A 6,000-nucleotide genomic window follows, 5' to 3' on the forward strand; every position below is an offset into this window, starting at 1 on the left:
GAAATTCAGCCTAAAGAGGGCAGGAGCATGGTTTGAGAAAAGATGTGATGTGTGGCTACGAAGGGGAAAGAATAGAAGATAGAGGCAGGGCCCTAAAGCACCTGTGAGCAGCGCAGCCCCAGCAATGCAGGCAGCTACACACTGCCTTTGTATAGGCATTCTGTCTAGTGTCACTGACTGTCACAGTTTCATCTCCATGAAAACAATAACGCAGTGTTTCAGATGCTGCTGAGTGTGACTTGCTCAACCTCTGAGATCTGGGCACACATATCTCTGCCTAGAGAGAAAATAGAAGGAAGTTATCAGCCTCCATTCCTTTCACCCGATTGGCTTATCCAACTAGTGCTCACTTCACATATCTGCCCACGTATCTGAATGCTTATTTCATATTCTATATACAGGTATGTGCATCCACAGATAAGTGCAAGTATAAATGCTTGCCAATAGAATGCATGCCTCTCAAGGGGAGGGTATTTCCCCTATTATGCTCAGCACTCTGCCTGAACTATAGAACACAGCCTAGCACACAGTCAGCAAAGATTTCTTGGGTATTGAACAGAGGACTAAACATGAGCCAGTAGATTTGAAAACTGAGCCAAGACCTGAATAGCACCCTGTGCAATTTCAAACGATACGTAGGCTCTTCTAACTGTTGAATAAAAATCGAGTGTGAACAAATTTGAACCCAAAGTGTATCTGAATGTGACCTTTCAGGCTTAAAATAATGCAGGTGTTTAAGGAACCAACGTGAAAAGCATCTCACTTTTGAAAAAATAAAAAGCTCCGTTTCAATCCATATACAAGGGCTGCCTATTTCTTGGCTCCAGTAAGTGGAGAATTAACTGTGGGATAATAAATCCCAGTGACAGGTGCTAATGGGAATTAAGCATGCAAATCCCCTGCATATCCCTCCAGAAATCTACACCAAGAAAAGTATGCTATTTAGCATGTGGGCTTCTCAGTAATAATAGTATTTACTCTAAACCACTATGGAAAAAGTTTCCAGTGCAAGGCTGAAATAAAATGAACTGAGCATATATTTTCATCACAGAAATATTTTCTCTCATTTTTATCTTTGTCCTTATGTTTGATTATTCATATTTTTATATTTAATGGATGTCTAAAAATAATTCTCTGTAGTGGGGATATTATTAACTGGCTATATAGAAGCAGTGTTTTACCAAATATGTAGGATGACAGTTAGGAAAATCATTTCTAAGTAGGATGGGGGATGGGTGTGGAGACCTCAGATAACATGACTGGTAGAACTCAGGCATGGCAGACCAGATGGTCCAGAATCAGCTGATTCAATCCCAGTTCTCTTCTTCATCCCAGAGAAAGAGACTGAGTCTCTCATAAAAACACACACATTGAAACTTGGTGCTTTTTGTTAACTATATTAAACAGGATTCTTAACAAGGGAATGCAACCTGCCTTAAGCAACCTTTAAAAAGAAGTGATAATTTATCACTCTACCTAACTGAAAAGCCATAGATGGGGGCCAAATGTCTGTGTTCCCAATAGCTAGCATTTATGGACTGATTGCTATGTATAATGTATACATCTCAAGGGGAGGACATTTTCCATATTATGCTCAGCACACTGCCTAAACTATAGTACACAGCCTAGCACACAGTCAATAAATATTTCTCGGGTATTGAATAGAGGAAGGAATATGAGCCAGTGAGTGATAATTTCTATGCTCCTTGGGGTCTATCTTGCTTAACTCACACACTGAATATTGAATAGAAGTACTATTGTTGTCAAACTCCATTAATACTGTTATAACAAAATATTGAAAATGGTAATATATGAAAAGCACAAATGCATCTCCCTATAATTGTGAAGACAGTTAGAAAATCTAAGAAGGTGCTGGCAACTGAGGGTTCCGTCCTGCTGAGTCATCAAATGAATTGGTAAAGAAAATGAGATGGTTTGAGAGAGCAAGAGTAGGTGGGCCTCTCATCTGTTTATTTACCAAAAACCACACACACACACACACACACACACACACACAGAGAGAGAGAGAGAGGCGGGGGGAGGGAGAGGGAGAGGGGAGAGAGAGAGAGAGAGAGAGAGAGAGAGAGAGAGAGAGAGAGAGCTCTATTCCCATGATAACAATGCATTTATGAGGATAGTGTACCATGACTCAGTTACCTCCTGGAAGGCACCCATGACTCAATTCTACTGAAGTGGGAAGAGATCACATTTCCAACAATAAAATTTGGGTTCATATGGTAACCTATGATTTATTATTTTTATGCAGGAAACAGAGTGTCCAAGAAACATTGTTGATATTTCTTAGTGCTAGTCCTATTTCAGTGGTAATGTTTTGGACCCCAGACCTTATGTTTTTGGCTTTATGAAGAGGCTTCTTGTTGTAATACATGCTTTGGAAGCCCTGGATTACAGTGTTTTTAGCCACTATCAATATCAGCATAAAGAATGACCCTGTACTCATGTGGCCAACAAAATCCAGAAAGCATTCCCTTGACCAATCCTGGGCCATGACTACTTGGTTCTGACCAGGCCTTCAATCATTATGACCATAAAATCAAAGTTATATTGAACTTGTGTTGTTTCTGTCAAGCACTCATTTTGGTAGCTAGAAGTATGGACTGAAATTGGGGAAAAGGGGATTCCTTGAAGGGATATCAATAAAGAAATATTAATATAAAACAATAGAGGGAATACCACCAACATGGCAGAACTCTGCTTTGTACTGTGTTGCTTAATTGGTCCTCAGGCAGAATTATATCCCATAGCTTAACACTGTACCAAAAGTAGCACTGCTTAGTAAAAGAATATCAGCTCCTTATAGATTGCATTCTCCTTTACTAGAGGAGAAAGAACTGAGTACAAATTCAATCCAATTTAGAATACTATCATATTACCCTATTATATTGAACTTCCAGTCTAAGAATTTAGAAGAAGAATACTACGGATAATAGTAACTATGCACTAAAGGATGATAAACCAATAGACAATATAAAGGTAAAAATTCTAAATAAAGATAGCATGTGGCTATATAGGATCTCAGGAAGGATCAACGAGGGAATAATAGAAAGACAACTACAAGTAAGACATAAGCACTTGTACTGGCAATGTTTACGGCTTCAACAATGAGAGTATTTATCTCTAACAGCAAGAAGTCTGGGAGTGGGCAGGACAAGGAGGCTCTGGAAACTCAGTACTGTTTTAAATGACTTGGCTCTTGATACCCATAATGTGTGGCCTTTGTTCTCACAGATGCTGAGGGGTGTTACTGCTCTGGGCATCATGTCTGCTTTCCCTGCTGGTAAAAGGAGCCAGTCTCCAGGGTGCAGCAACCATAGGCTAATTCTAAACAGCTTTTATGGAAACCCACAGCCAAAGCAGCTTTGGTGTCTTGTCCTGACAATTTGACCAGTGGCCCCCATTAAAGTGGTACAGGTGGGGAATAATGTTGTGAATGCTGGCTAGAACAGCTGGTTGTATAGGGCAGCGGAATAGAGGTACAAAAGAAAGTCACAGTAAGAACACTAGGGGGTTTAGGACACTAGGGGATACTTGGAGATATTAAGGCATATAGGAAGTAGTTCTATTATTGTCTGAGTAAACAGGATGAGTGTTTTCTATGTAATAAAAAGAAAAGAATGGATGAGGTAGCATAATGATGTCTATTAGAATGTATTAGTAGAACCTTAGAGGAAACTGTAGCATTGTGGGGGAATTTCATGAAGTATACTCAGATGGCAGAGGTTCTGCAAATTTCTGCAGATGGAAAGGGTACACAAATAAGCTAAGAGAACAAAAGGACAAATAGCAAGGGAGCCTAGGTAGGTAAAAGGAAAAGTGTAAGTAACAGTGTACAAAGGTAGGAGCTAAAAAGGAAAAAAAGTCTGCTGGAGAGATTCCCCCATGGCTAAGAGTACCTGCTGCCCCTTCAGAGGACTGGGGTTTGGTTCCCAGTACCCATATTGTGTGGCTCACAGCTATTGATAATCCCAGATCCACGGACTCCAACACACACTTGCAAACATAGATATATACACATAACTAAAAATAAATCTTGAAATTTACCAAAAAGCAAAAGAAAAATAATAAAAATAAATGAAGTGATAGCCAAAAGCTGGTATGATTTCTACACATGAAAATCATGTTGTGCCTTGTATAAGGAAAAACCAATTAAAAGTTCAACAGAAATATAATAAAATACAATATGTAACTTTAAAAAAGCATTTATGGACAATGCTGTCATTTCTTACTGTGCAGATTGAATAAATAAGGCACTTAATGGAATAGTGAGAAGATTCGGGATCAGTAAAACTAGGTTTTATTGTGTATGTAATAACTGCTCCTTTTTCAGAAATTGCAATGACTTTAAAGATTAGTGTCTTTGTCACAGGAAACTACTAATTTATAAATATGTACATTTGCTGTGAATTTTAACTATAGACACAGTTTTTCTGTAATGTGTACGAGACATTGTATGATATGCCTGCATTATCTAATTTACTTCACTTGATTAATCACCTGAAGAACAGTGATTGTAGCTTTCTGTACAAGCATAATACCACTGTGGAATAAACGTTTGACTATTAGACTCTTTCTTCTCTCTGTGCCACCTGATAATTATGAACCAGATGATGTTTCTACTTCCTACAGGTCTGTAAGACCTCTCCCAGGCTCACCACCTTACAAACACACATAACTGCAAATTCCAACTGATCTAGTAATTCCTGAGAAATTTGTGTGCCTCCACTTTCTCTGCTGTGCCTCCTACAATTACCTATCTTGCAAAACCCATCATATTAGCATCCTAGAACCACATTTAAATATTTTCTTGTTGTTTTATATCTGCTTTCCCAGAGTCTATCATAAGGAAAATCAGATCTTAGAAAACAAGCGGCAGAACACACAGTTGCATTACTTCATCTTTATTCTCTCCCTTAAGTAAGAGAATCACCAAGACACTCTGTGTTGCTTAGTTTTGTCAACTTGGCATAAACTAGAGTCACCTTTGATTGAGACTTTGTCTCTATTGGATAAGCCCATGGCTGTGTTTGCAAGTCATTCTCCTGATGAATGATTGAGGTGGGAGGACCCAAAACATTATGTGTAGTGCCGCCACTGGACGGGTGATCCTGGCTGTGAGAAAGCCAACTGAGTGAGCGATCTGGTAAACAACCTTCCTCTATGGTCTCTGTTTCTTTTCCTGCTTTGGGGCTCCTGACTTGAGTTCCTGCTTTGGGATCATTTAATGATGGACCATGACTGAATTGTAAGCCAAATAAACCGGTTCGTCCTTCAAGTTGTTTTGCTCACTATTCTATCACAGCAACCAAAATATCAAACTAGGACACACCCACTTGCTTTTGCTTCTGTGATCTCATCCGCTGTGTGTGAGATGTCCTCACCTCACTTGGTTCATCCAATGAAAGCAGACAGCTGTTTCAGTGTGCTATGGCTCTCCTGGTCTAACTCTGTTACCTATGTGATTTGTGTGTTCTGTAAGCAGCCACAAGATCCAGTGCTGGAGAAACATGGCAAGACTTGAGGGCCTACTCCTGAGGTTTGCTGCCTCCTGCTGGCATACTCAGAGATGAGACAAGGCCAGCCAAAGGCAGTTGCATCAGACCCAACGCAACTATTTTCAATAATTTAAAGCACTTGTGTTATTCAGTCTTTGGATTTTTGGGTCATGCTTAGTGAAGCCTGTTGCCATCAGTGGCTATATTGCTCCTCGAGAGACACCATGTATATGACTAAACTCAAGATAAACCAGATGCTACTCTTCCCAGCAGTGACAATGGGAAAAACGGGACAGTAGGCACAACCAGCGAGAGTGACTGAGAAGCTCAGTGAGACATATGGGTACAACAATTGTAGTGGTTTAGCCTAATGCTGCTTGCATCCTAATGTTAATTTGGGGCCCCCAAGACTGGGTACCCTAAAGAATAGAGAGTCCACATGTAAGACACTGAGTTATTCTGCCTCAGTTAATTATGTAAATAAAGA

The sequence above is a fragment of the Grammomys surdaster genome, unplaced genomic scaffold, assembly GCF_004785775.1.
Source record: "Grammomys surdaster isolate TR1022 unplaced genomic scaffold, NIH_TR_1.0 126531, whole genome shotgun sequence".
NCBI lineage: Eukaryota > Metazoa > Chordata > Mammalia > Rodentia > Muridae > Grammomys > Grammomys surdaster.